The sequence below is a fragment of the Heptranchias perlo genome, chromosome 25 (genome assembly GCF_035084215.1).
Source record: "Heptranchias perlo isolate sHepPer1 chromosome 25, sHepPer1.hap1, whole genome shotgun sequence".
NCBI lineage: Eukaryota > Metazoa > Chordata > Chondrichthyes > Hexanchiformes > Hexanchidae > Heptranchias > Heptranchias perlo.
Window position 1 is genome coordinate 21752170 of NC_090349.1, and position 14536 is coordinate 21766705.

A 14536-nucleotide genomic window follows, 5' to 3' on the forward strand; every position below is an offset into this window, starting at 1 on the left:
CCCCTTGTCCTAGACTCCCCCACCAGCGAAAAAAGTTTCTCTCTATCTACCCTATCGATTCCTTTCAAAATCCTAAAAACCTCAACCAAATTATCCCTCAACCTTTTATATTCCAAGGAATACAAGCCTAGTTTATGTAATGTCTCCTCATAAATTAACTCTAGGAGCCCTTGTAATCTGTGCTGCACTCCTTCCAAGGCCAGTATATCCTTTCTATGGTGCGTTGCCCAAGATTGTACACAGTACTTTAGATGTGGTCTAACCAGAGCTTTGTATCTTCTGGATACATTCTGCAGGCAAAGTAAATCTTATGCAAAGCATTATAACTGAACATAAGAACTTAAGAGATAGGAGCAGGAGTAGGCCGTACGGCCCCTTGAGCCTGCTCCGCCATTCAATCAGATCACAGCTGATCTTCAACCTCAACTCCACTTTCCTGCCCAATCCCGATATCCCGTGATTCCCCTAGAGTCCAAAAATCTATCTATCTCAGTCTTGAATATATTCAATGACTCAGCATCCACAGCCCTCTGGGGCAGAGAATTCCAAAGATTCACGGCCCTTTGCGTGAAGAAATTCCTCCTCAGCTCAGTCTCGAATGGCCGACCCCTTATCCTGCGACTATGCCCACTAGTTCTAGACTCTCTAGCCAGGGGAAACAATCTCTCAGCATCTATTCTGTCAAGCCCCCTCATAACCTTATTGTCAAAGTGAGAGTATCTTAAAATTTAACCAAAAGAATAGTAACTAGGAGTGAGAGGGAAAGCTGAGAAAGGAACATTTCTCTAACCTTGAGGTCAACTTCTCAAACAGCAGGACATCAAAAATTTGAGCTTTGGAAATGACTGGACCATCTAATTCAACTGAGTCAGCTCAAGTCTGGTCAGAAATTGTAGTCACAATCAAAACAACATCCATCTGCAGAAACTCAGAAGAGCAGCTAGAGTTAGCATGTCACTTCTTTAATCAAAGGTACATCACTCAAATACAGGAAATATAACAAATGTCCCCAATACGTGGGAAACTGTCTCTTTTTGTCTTGCTTGCAGGGTTACACCTGTGCCAACGAGCAGTTGTCCAGTTGGAGAAACACCACTCAACCATTATGGCAACCTGTTCATTCTTTGAGTAACTGAGATCTCAGCAGTGATAGACTCCTCTCTGAAGTCGCCTTCAGCCCAGCTGCAGTGATATCAATCCATCTTGAACATGGCTCCATGGACTTGCAAATAAAAGAGAGTGCAGATACAATTTGTGAGGGGACACAGAACCTGATAAGCTCAGTTAACTGGGTAAAAATTCAAAACACTTAGCTATGAAAACAGGATCATCCTCTCCATTCCCTATCAGGAGTGATGTGAGCAGAGTATTTCCACAAAAGTCTGAAGAACACTGAATCATTCCAGAAACTAACTCCTGTTTGTGAGCTGTAAGTCTTTCTTAGTTAATTAAGAGCGAAGAGAACTCCAGCTCATGTATCTTGTTTTTTGTGCTTGAAGTTTACATGGGGAGGGTGCATCTATTTATGTTTTCATGCAAAAACTCATGCTCTTCATTAAGTTGCAACATTTCCAGTGCTCAGAAGGAGCATATTGGTAGAAACGGTGGCTCCCAAAATGTTGGAAAACCAGCAATGAGATAATGCTCCAATTTTACTTTGGTTGCTCCTGAGGAGTTGAAGGTGCAGTAGTGGAGCAGCTGACTCTCACTTTGACATTGAGGGCTAACTAATGCCCGCAGTGCCTGTAGCTGTGCTCTGAAATGTGCCAGTGGCATCGACGGTGAATGCTACTGCTACCCTCAATGGCATTAGCGAAGCAAAACCCCTAGCAGCCTGACACTCCTAATCCTCTTTTAACTTCTTGCACGGGTCTTAGCACATTTGTTCAAAAGCTCCAAGATGCTGCTAGCAATGTAACTTGATCCAATTCAAAAAAAAGCAAATTCACCATCTATAAATCCTGGAGGAATATACTTTTTATCCGTGCAGCCTTGTGTGTTCTGTGATGAAGTAGCTTTCAGCTATCTTGCAATAGATTATGCTGTGGTCTGATGTTTGTAGTCTGATGTATTATAATATACATCTTTCCAGTCTACAAGAATTTTATTAACACTATTCTGATTACTTTCTTCACCCCCTTAATTAAACTTTAAACTAGCGGGGACAACATTAGTGGTTTTGCGATTAGCCTCAGAGTGCCTGGGCTAGGGAGGGAGTAAAACAACAATCAACTCCTGATCACTATCCAATATCCCTGCTGGAAAGCGGATGTTGAATAGGAACATGACCTGACTTGGCTGTGATGACCACCATAGCTGAATAGCCGACAATCATTATCTAAACTCACAAATGAAGAATGGTTATTTGGGAGGGGTGCTGGTGTCTGCGGAACTGTACCCCACCATGAGTCAACTACTTCAGGAGAGGAGTAGAGAAAATGAAAGAAAAAGAAACTTTAAATTAGTATTTCAGTTGCAACATATACCGCCACAGTTAATTTACATGTACACACACTGCACTGTGCCAGCAGAGCACACTCAAATAGTGCCAGCATTATATTCCATTATAAAATATGGCATCACATACTGCATTACAAATAATCTTACTTGCACCATATCATAATGTTACTGTGCTATCAGAGAGTATGTAAAGACATATTCTTACATCATCAGTCCAAGTCAATCTAAATCTATTTAAACATAACTAGCATTTAGATAAAACAACAATAGCACACAAATAGAGTGTAGGGAGGCTTGTATTCAGCATAAATTACAGACAATAATTTGAAACATTATTGTCGTAGGGGATACTTAGCTGAACCTATTTTATTATTTAAATCTGATGGAAGATTGCCAAATCGACTTTTCAGTGTGAGAATGTTTCCGAAGAGAGTATGGTAGTTTCAGCAGATAATATAGCAGACTAGGTATAGGCATATAAAAACAAATGCACCTGCCTAATGTATTCAAATGCATTTCCCAAATTTATTCAACTATAGCAAATTAAAAGTATTTATGGTATGAAACAGTACATTTCACGGAGCATTTCAGTTACAGTTCAAACTGTACAAGGAATCACAAACATAAAAACTCATTTTGATATTTCTCCCTCAATTTATGATTAATGAATAAAGTGTAGTGATAGATTGTTCACTAACCATTAATGGACTGCATAACAATGTTTTCACAAATGTTGAAATGTCCAGGGAGAGATCCATTAATCCTTGTGACTGTTACTCACTGCAATGGCCAATCATCCCAGCCCTAGGACATCGCTGCAGGAGTTCCTCAGGGCAGTGTCCTAGGCCCAACCATCTTCAACTGCTTCATTAATGACCTTCCCTCTATCATAAGGTCAGAAATGGGGATGTTCACTGATGATTGCACAGTGTTCAGTTCCATTCGCAACCCCTCAGATGATGAAGCAGTCCGTGCCCACGTGCAGCAAGACCTGGACAACATCCAGGCTAGGGCTGATAAGTGGCAAGTAGCATTCACGCCAGACAAATGCCAGGCAATGATCATCTCCAAAAAGAGAGAGTCTAACCACCTCCCCTTGACATTCAACGGCATTACTATCGCCGAATCCCCCACCATCAACATTCTGGGGGTCACCATTGACCAGAAACTTAACTAGACCAGCCACATAAATACTGTGGCTATGAGAGCAGGTCAGAAGCTGGGTATTCTGCGGTGAGTGACTCAGCTCCTGATTCCCCAATGCCTTTCCACCATCTACAAGGCACAAGTCAGGAGTGTGATGGAATAATCTCCACTTGCCTGGATTAGTGCAGCTCCAACAACACTCAAGAAGCTCGACACCATCCAGGACAAAGCAGCCAGCTTGATTGGCACCCCATCCACCACCTTAAACATTAATTCCCTCCACCACCAGCGCACCATGGCTGCAGTGTAGACCATCTACAAGATGCACTGCAGCAATTCGCCAAAGTTTCTTCAACAGCACCTCCCAAACCCGCGACCTCTACCACCTAGAAGGACAAGGGCAGCAGGCACGTGGGAACACCACCACCTGCACGTTCCCCTCCAAGTCACTCACCATCCTGACTTAGAAATATATCGCCATTCCTTCATCATCGCTGGGTCAAAATCCTGGAACTCCCTTCCTAACAGCACTGTGGGAGAACCTTCACCACACGGACTGCAGCGGTTCAAGAAGGCGGCTCACCACCACCTTCTCAAGGGCAATTAGGGATGGGCAATAAATGCTGGCCTCGCCAGCGATGCCCACATCCCATGAACGAATAAAAAAATGCCAAGACACAACAATATGGCTCCACAAATAGAAAAGGCTACAATAGATGGTTATTTTAAATCTGACACATGCTCATTTTAAAACACAGGAAAACATGAATTGTCTTCTTTCACCAGATCTGTACAAATACATTTGTTTCATGTGTGTGTCACATCGAAATGCTTAAAAATGAGATAGCATGCTTTGTGTTACATTGTACACCTTTGCCATGTTTCATTATCTTGAACGTTGCTTAATTGTATTTTAGCTTTCTCAGCCAGACTAAATATGAATTTCAACTCTGATAAAAAAGAAATCCATGTTTTCTAACACTGGGAAGATACGATAACTCAGTTGGTGACAAAAATAATTCCAATGTTTTACAGCAAGCAATTTTGAACAGATTCTTTCTTCCTGTTGCCCTGATCTCCTACACATGCAGCACTTCACTCTTCTATAGCCAATAAACATTCTCTGTGAAAAAGTTCTTCCAAGTGAAAGCAGTCTTGTCCAAAACCATTAAAAATAATTTTAAATGAACAGCATACGGATGCTTAGAAATTGGGTTTCCACAAGGGAAGAATATTATTTTATAGAACTTCGAGACACAGGAGATGCTTCACATTCTCATCTTCATAATGGGTGTGTAGGGGCTGTCCAGGGCAATTTATTCCTAGCCTCTTTGCTTTTTCTATTTACAGTTTCCATTTAAGTTTAATTCCAAAAAATCAAAGTTCTTCATACTTCATGAATTGAATATGGTAAATTTGCAGAGGCTGTGATAAACACCACATTTTGAAAAGTGACAAAGCCTTGGAGCTCACCATTGCCAGTCAGAAGTCTTGATATCCCTAGAAGTTATAACATTTATCTTATTTATATTTTACTGATCAGGTTGACCCCATAAATCATAATCTTGCAAATGGAAAACTGCATTAACATCAAAGTGGCATTGTGATATCCAGAAGAAAGCAATTTATGTTCCTTCTGAAACATTAAAATATTAAGCTTAATTCAATAAAAAAGCATTATTACTCGTGGTATAGATCATAATTCTTGAGATCTAGGTGGGTTAGAATGATGTCCTTTCATCATGAAGAGTTGGGTTCTAGTGCAATCAAGACTGATGTGATAAGCTGCATGTCTCTCCTCAATTGTCTGTGAGGGTGCTAAATGGAATTAGTTTCAACATTCTCATTCCAGCCTCTAGTGGGTGCAAGCTCACAATACAAAACAGCTCATAATTCAGCACTAATTGACACAAAATTGACCATCTCATCTCGGCCACAAAAATAGCTGGTGTGAGAAATGAAAATGTCACATCAGTTCAGTTTTGGATGTTGTTCTGAGTTTTTGGTTAAGGCATGACGGTGGGCAGGGCTGAGACGTCTTGGGCTGGATTCTCCTCTGTGATTCTGCCCCAAATTAAGCACAATAGCGGGAGAGGATGAGAAAGAATGCAGGCGATGAGGCCGATCGACACCTCTCTGACTGACCTGTATTTCCCAGCGTGTGTAAATGGCAGCAGGGGGCAGGGCTCGTGTCCCCAGCAGATTTTCCTCTTGTCCACCTGTGTTAGACTTCCCCAGGCTGCCACAGGGAAGGTGTAAAACTGAAATTTTAGTAATATTATAATTTTGGAAAAATGCAGTCAAGTGGGTCAAATTAATTGCTTTTTATTTTAATGTCTTTAAAATATAAATAATGATAATTTTTAAATGTTTCACCCCACCCACTTCTGGTGAAGAAACAAGTTAATTTGTGACCTATCCCTACATCAAAAAGAGTACCAAAGGAGCCCGGCCAGATGTGTGATGTGAAATTACCTGATTCGGTACTGCCATGGTAATGACACCACTAATTAGTGAGCCTTTATTTGGTAAAATTAGTGTCTTGTAGACCATATAATTGCACCACTTCAAAACAGTTCAGTTAAACCCTTTCACATTGTCAGCAACAATGGCCTAACACTAGGATATGGGTCTGAGACACGGAGCTGCTTCTCTCACACATCTCCTAGTAGCCCTCATTATGATAGCCATGACAGCAATAATGATGTGTACTTTAACTCAATAATGCTGAAGTCCTAGTATCCCCATAAACTAATTTCCTCTGTGTGTAATTAAGAACTGCATGATACCATGATCATCTTAGTCTCTATTTGCATAGATTAACTGAGAGAGGAATACTAATTAAATAAGATTACAGACATAACATGGAAACACTTGTTTAAGCTTTTCTGATTAAGCAACTTTTATAGTCGAATATCAAAGGTATAAGTTTGACTTACACAAGGCACTGAAAGAAAGAACTTGCATTTATATCGCGCATTTCACAACCTCAGGGCATTCCAAAAGCACTTTACAGCCAATTAAGTATTTTTGAAATTGTAATGTAGGAAACGTTGCAGCCAATTTTCCCAAAGCAAGGTCCCACAAACAGCAATAAAATAAATGACCAGGTCATCTATTTTAGGTGCTGGTTGAGGGATAAATGTTGGCCAGGTCACCGGGAGAACTCCTCTGCACTTCACCTCCACCTGAGAGGGACCAAGGTTTAATGTCTCATGCGAAAGACAGCATCTCCAACAGCGCAGCACTCCCTCAGTACTGCACTGGATTGCCAGCCTAGATTATGTGCTGAAGTCTCCGGGGTGGAGCTTGAACCCACGACCTTCTGACTCAGAGGTGAGAGTTCTGCTACTGAGCCAAGGGAACTCTTATTAGAAGATAATATGTGGGCTTCTATATTTTTTCATGTCAAAGAATGCACTGTTCTGAATCTCTCACATCACAAGCAATGGGCAATTTGTATTATAAACTAGTATCTTACAGTAGAGCAAAGTATGACATGATTTTGCTGAAGGGCGTGTGGATAGAAATTGCCAATACTGGTGAGTATATGTGAACTTTCTGTAGGCTTCAAATTCTGGGGAAGAAATTAAATACAAGTTCAAAAGTAAACAATAGTACTAATGGAACCTTCAAACTCAGAGCCGACACTCCCTATCTAAAGGCATAATATTCAGATACAGGACAACACCAATGCAGCTAGCTAGCATGTTGTGAAGATAGCCTTAATAATGTAAGGCATTATACAATTTATTATGGTACTGGTTGTAGGCTAGGACAGTTCTACCTTGTATCCAGTCAGGTGATAATGAATTTTCACTGATAGAGACTACAGTCCACAATATTGCTGAACACTAACAATTGTCACACCACTTTGTCACCTCCCAACAGAAATCCAACTTCAGGTTAAGCGTTCTACCCAACACAACAATAACAGCTTGCATTTATAAAGCACCTTTAACACAGTAAAACATCCCAAGGTGCTTCACAGGAGCGTTATCAAACAAAATTTGACACAAAGCCACATGAGGAGATAATAGGACAAAAGGTGACCAAAAGCTTGGTCAAAGAAGTAGGTTTTAAGGAGTGTCTTAAAGGAGGAGAAAGAAGTAGGGAGGCAGAGCAGTTTAGGGAGGGAATTCCAGCTGGAGGAGCCCTACAAGTATGGCAACGTGAACATTCCAGTAGTGGACTGGAGCCTGGGATTTCCTCTTCAGGGCAGAGTTTTGGAAGGACGGTATATCCGCCCACCCTCCCACGTCCGCCCCTGCCCCAACCCATTTTCCAGGGTTGGGGCTCATTGGACACGCACAGCAGGCTCGCTGCTATCAAAAGAGAGCTTGCCAGTGTCAGCCAGGAAATTCTGCAATGCTGCAGTGGGGACGCTGCTGCAGCACCCGAAGATCCAACGAGGGACTTAACGGTACCGCAAAGATCAGAATTAGGCCTCTTGCTGAAGTTGAGGGCTGAACCTGACGGAGGCCTTCAGCAGGCAAGTATTAGAGTCATAGAGTCATAGAAGTTTACAACATGGAAACAGGCCCTTCGGCCCAACATGTCCATGTCGCCCAGTTTATACCACTAAGCTAGTCCCAGTTGCCTGCATTTGGCCCATATCCCTCTATACCCATCTTACCCATGTAACTGTCCAAATGCTTTTTAAAAGACAAAATTGTACCCGCCTCTACTACTGCCTCTGGGGCGCAATAGAGGGAAAAGGAGGTCATTAAATGGCCGTCCTCTGTTTGGGTATTTACCGCCGCTTACAGGGGCCGACTACCAAGTCCACATGGTAGCCCCTGGGTGCAGTAGTAAATATGGCAGAGCAGGGATCTCCATCAGGACCCCAGGCTCCACCCCCTGCCACCATTTACATGCAGCAGGTGGGGAAGGAGTGGACAGCAGTGGACCCAGTGGGTACAGGAGGAGAGACGTCCTGGTCGGGCAGTGAGGCCTGCTGCTGCCTCACTGCCCGAATTTTCTCATATTCTCTGCCGTGACCCCACCTGATCTTGGGCGGGATCATGTTGGAGAATTCCCTGCTGGGCGTGTTCATTTCTGAAGAGCTCGCTTGAGCAACAAGCTCAATTGGAGGCTCGCTGATATACATTTTTTCTTTGGTAGTTGTGATTGATTTACTTCACTATTCTTGTATTGAGAAGTACCCAAATTATATTTTACTATTATGAATGGGTATTAAAGCATTTATCTCAATTGAGTGAGCATATATTACAGACATCAATGGCTTAGTTTTGTTTAAATTGTAAAAGCTAATGAAGGGTCAAGGCCATAGTGAGGGACACCATAAATATTGAAAAGTAATGGTTAGGTGACGCCAAAATTGGATTTTAAAACCCTGTAATTTGCAGGAGGTAGGGACCAGAGAGTTTTTTTCTTTAACTGCGCTACATCACAATCAGAAATAAAACCATAAGAGTATTTAAGTTAGAAAATGTTTAACAATGAGAAATAAAAGTTATTGAATTTTCTCTGTGGGGTCGGTTACATATACAGAAAATTATCATAATATTACTAAACCAAAAACTAAGTACATTAAAGATTCACATTTCACAGAAAGTTTTTCACAGCATAATATTTAAACAGTTGTTTCATTGTTAAAAAAAAATGAGAAAATGGGCCCGATATTAGGAGGGAGGCAGGTTGCCAGTGGGGGTCGACTGGGCGCGTGGGTAACCCGCCCAGTAAAATGGCCTGGCTCGAGGTGGCAGAGGAGGACACCTGCACCACCAACATATCACGCACCTGCATACAGTATAGGAGGCACTTCAATGACCTAAGTAGGTCAGCCAAAGTGAGTACACTTACTCGTTCCCCTACACTCCGTCTGCCACATCACCGCCCCCACTCCACATCTCCTTCTGCACTGCCAACATTACTCTATCACATCACTCCTCACACCCACTCAAAGCTCATCCTCATCTTACCTGCACTTACTCACCTCGCCAGTACTCATCCCACCACTACCACTCAACCCAATCCTCATACAATCTCATGGCTCTGTCTCATACTCACCCTCTGATGCATCTCTTTCAATTTCAGCCTCACCCCACCTGCCACTACCGGTGCTGCAGCCACAGGGCATGCATCATGTATGTGTAGTAGGAAGCGCAAGGCAAACGTGTCGTGAGCATGAAGGGGATGCACAAGGGTATTTGAGGGTTTGTCATGGTTTTTACTTATATTTGATTTCTGATCATATTATATTACAATATAATATGTAATGTGCTCAACTCACATTACATATTATATTGTCACCACTACTGCCACGTCTTGGTCATTCTTGACTGGCTTGTGCAATAATGCCCTTTCATGAGGTTCTCCATGAACACCCTTGATGCCACCCATTGGGTCACCCTACAGTGGGTGTATGTGTAGTTGCACGACTACTTTGTGCAGGTGCCTGTGGCGCAGCACTGTGTTGAGTAGCTCCACGTGGCGGAGGTGGACGGCGCGCCTGGCGAGGCTGGTGATGTTGCTCGTCCTCCAATGGAGTGATGAATGCAGCAATGGACCCCCCCCCCGCCGCCCCTACAATCCTGATGGTGTGAGTGTGAGGGTGTCCACAAAGTAGGCAAATGTGTTTGGACAGCAGAGTTTAGGGTATGATTTAATAATTTGGAGTGTGGAGACAACGGTGTGGCAGGCAAAACTTTGTCTGAGGTGACAGAGTGCCCTACTGCAATGAATGAGGGTTTACCCCACACCTGTTAAATGGGCCTTTGCAGCTGCCACTGGCTGCAACACATCTGTTTAAACAAGGAGTATTTCCCCCAGCATGGGAAACACACTCTGGGTAGTCCAAAATCCGAATCCTCCTAAAACCTCCAACTAACGAGGTCTGTAAACGACCTCAAGTACCCAGATAATGATCTTAAGTGGGATCCCGCCGGCTTTGTTTGCTGGTGGGAGTTCCGCACTCGGGGGCTGCACGTGCACCGATTCGCTTCATTGGGGAACCCGGAAGTGGCCGGGTTAGTGCCGGGCTCCGGACTCGCTCCGGGAATCCCCAATTTTATGAGCTCCCCTGCCACGAACGCACCCGCTCGGCCATCCGAAAATTGACCCCAATGTCTTATTCATTTGACGACCGCATTAAAATAATGATTCATAGAATCGTAGAACACAGGAGGCCATTCGGCCCATTGTGCCTGTGCCGGCTCTCTGCAAGGGCTACCAATTAATCCTACACCCCTGCTGTTTCCCCATAGCCCTGGAAAATTTTCCTTTTTAAGTACAGATCCAATTCCCTTTTGAAGGTTACAATAGAATCTGCTTTCACCACCCTTTCAGGCAATGCATTCCAGATGAGAACAACTCACCGAGTAAAAAAAAAATCAAGAGGAAGAGGAAAAATTCAAATAGAAATAAATATGTATGATCTGTTAGCCATTACAGATAGATGGCGGCAAGATGACAAAGGCTGGAAGCTGAATATTCAAGGGTACTTGGCATTTCGGAAGGACTGGAAGCTAAGAAAAGGTGGAGGGGTAGCTCTGTTAATTAAGGATGACATGAGTATATAGAGAGAAATGACCTTAGTTCTAAAGACCAAGAGGTAGGATCAGTTTGGGTAGAGGTGAGAAATAGTAAAGGCAAGAAATCACTTGTGGGAGTAGTTTATAGGCCCCCTAACAGTAACCACACTGTAGGACACGGTATACAGGAAGAAATAATGGGGGCTTGTGAGAAAGGAACAGCAATTATCATGGGTGATTTTAATCTACATATAAATTGGAAGAATCTGATTGGCAAAGGTAGTCTGGAATATGAGTTCATAGAGTGCTTTCGGGACAGTTTCTTAGAGCAGCATGTTCCAGAGCCAACCAGAGAGCAGGTTATTCCAGATCTGGTGATGTGTCATGAGACAGGATTAATTGTAAAGGAGCCTCTAGGTAGCAGTGATCACAATATGATTGAATTTCACATTCAGTTTGAAGGAGAGAAGAGTAAGTCTAAAACTAGTGTTCTAAACTTAAATAAGGGCAATTATGAGGGCATGAAGACAGAGCTGGCTTCAGTGAACTGGGAAATTAGGTTAAGGGATAGGTCAGTAGAGATGCAGTGGCAGACATTTAATAACACTCAGCAAAGATACATTCCAGTGAGAAAGACTCTAGGGGAAGGACGTACCATCTGTGGCTAACTAAGGAAGTTAAAGATAGTATCAAATTGAAAGAAAAAGCATACAATTCCGCGAAGATTAGTGGCAGGTCAGAAGATTGGACAGAATATAAAAAACAGCAAAGAATGAGTAAAAGAATAATAAGGAGGGAGAAATTAGAGTACGAGAGAAAGCTAGCTAGAAATATAAAAACAGAATGTAAGAGTTTGTACAGGTATTTAAAAAGGAAAAGAGTAAGTAAAGTGAGCGTTGGTCCTCTAGAGAGTGAGTCCGGGGAATTAATAATGGAGAATAAGGAAATAGCAGATGAATTGAACAGATATTTTGTGTCCGTCTTCACTGTAGAGGATACAAATAACATGTCAGAAATAATTGTGAATCAAGAGGTGAAAGGGAGGGAGGAACTTACAACATTTACAATCACCAGGGAAAAGGTTCTGAAAAAATTATTAGAACTAAAAGCTGACAAGTCCCTTCATCCTAGGGTCTTAAAAGAAGTGGCTGCAGAGATAGTAGATGCATTGGTATTAATTTTCCAAAATTCCCTAGATTCTGAAAGGGTCCCATCAGATTGGAAAATAGCGAATGTAACTCTTCTATTCAAGAAAGGAGGGAGACAGAAAGCAGGGAACCACAGGCCAGTTAGCTTAACATCTGTCATAAGGAAAATGCTAGAATCTATTATTAAGGAGGTTATAGCAGGGCACTTAGTACATCTCAATGCAATCAGGCAGAGTCAACACGGCTTTGTGAAAGGGAAATTGTGTTTGACTAATTTATTAGAGTTCTTTGAGGAAGTAACAAGCAACATGGATAAAGGGGATCCTGTGGATGTGGTGTATTTGGATTTCCAGAAGGCATTTGACAAGGTGCCACATCAAAGGCTACTACACAAAATAAGAGCTCAAGGTGTAGCGGGTAACATATTAGCATGGATAAAGGATTGGTTAGCTAACAGGAAACAGAGAGTAGGCAAAAATGGGTCATTTTCAGGTTGGCAAGATGTAACGAGTGGAGTGTCACAGGGATCAGTGCTGGGGCCTCAGCTATTTACAATCTATATCAATGACTTGGATGAAAGAACCGAATGTATGGTTGCTAAATTTGCTGATGACACAAAGGTAGGTAGGAAAGTAAGTTGTGAAGGGGACATAAGGGGCTCGATTTTACCAGGCCTGCGGGTTTCCAGCGGGTTGGGTTTCGGGAGCGTGGTCAACACGCTCGGTGAAATTAGTGGGTTGCCCGCGCGATCGTAGCAGGCAAACCACTAATTGGAGCCACTTACCTGCTCTTCCGGGCTCCGCGCTGCTGGTCTGCGCGTCGGGCGGGCTGCGCATGCGCAGTACGATCTGTCAGCTGGAGGCTCTCTAGTTAAAGGGGCAGTCCTCCACTGACAGATGCTGCAACCAATGGGACAAATTACAGCATGGAGCAGCCCAGGGGGAAGGCTGCTCCCAGTTTAATGATGCCTCACCCCAGGTATCATCAGATGGGGTGAGGAGGAGGGGGAGGACAGAGCTCTTCCACCCGGCGGGCGGGAGGAAGCGGCCTGCCTCTGCCACCAAGAAGGCCTGGCTCGAGGTGGCAGAGGAGGTCACCTGCACCACCAACATATCGCCCACCTGCATACAGTGCAGGAGGCGCTCCAATGACCGCAGTAGGTCAGCCACAGTGAGAACACGTAGTCTTTCCCCTACACTCCGTCTGCCACAACACTGCCCCCACCCCACATCTCCTTCGGCACCGCCAACACTACTTTGTCACATCACCCTTCATACCCACTCAAACCCCATCCTCATCTTACCTCCACCTACTCACCCCGCCACTAACACGCAACCCAATCCTCATATAATCTCATGGCTCTATCCCATACTCACCCTCTCGTGCATCTCCCTCACGGCCAGCCTCACTCAACCTGCCACCACCTGTGCTGCAGCCACAGGGCATGCATCACATATGTGCAGTAGGCAGCGTAAGGCAAACATGTCGTGAGCATGAGGGGGATGCACAAGGGTGTTTGAGGGTTTGTCATGGTTGTTACTTATATTGAATTTCTGACCAACTCACATCACACATTATATTGGCACCACCACTGCCATGTCTCCGCGAATCCTGTCTGTTTTGTGCAATAATGCCCGCTCCTGGGTATCACTATGAGGACCCACCACTGATGCCACCCATCGTGTTACTGCAGAGTAGGTGCAGGTGTATTTGCAGGGCTCTTCCGCGCAGACGACAGAGACATCGGCGGTATACCCGGCTGCACCCTGGAAGGATGCGGTGGAGAAGTTGTGGAGGGCAGTGGTGACTTTGGCAGCGACAGGTAAGCAGATGGTGCTGGGGCCAGCCAGGAGCAGCTCGGCATGAAAGAGCCTGCAGATGTCCACGACTACATGTCGAGTGAATCTGCGCCTCCGTGTGCACTGCTGCTCGGAGAGGTCCGGGGAGCTGCGCCTCGGTCTGTGGACCCTGTGGTGAGGGTAGTGCCCTCTGCGACGCGTCTCTCTCTGCGGTAGCCCTCCCTCCTGCTGTACAGGTGGATGTGTCACAGCACTCTGTTGTGGAGCTCCACGTGTCAGAGGTGGACGGCGTGGATGGCGAGGCTGGCGATGTTGTGCGCCCTCCGAGGAGGTCATGACTGCAGCTATGGCAGCCCCCATCCGCAATATGTACATCTGAGGGGGTCCGCAAGGTAGGCACATGTCTCCGGACCCCGGGGTGAGTGTGCAGGTTGGTGACTTTGACCGTCAGGAGGGGGGTGGTGGAGGCCACACTTTGTCCCAAGTG

At 44.2% G+C, this 14536-nt stretch overlaps 1 long non-coding RNA gene across 1 annotated transcript in view; it reads right to left on the bottom strand.

Moving 5' to 3' along the window:
* Window positions 1-1010: 1010 nt before the first annotated feature.
* The window catches only part of LOC137342373 (uncharacterized), a 126875-nt gene continuing 113349 nt past the window's right edge, over window positions 1011-14536 (bottom strand). Inside the window, exon 4 of the long non-coding RNA XR_010967241.1 lies at window positions 1011-1222. This is a non-coding gene — a long non-coding RNA (uncharacterized lncRNA). The remainder of the gene's footprint in view (window positions 1223-14536) is intronic.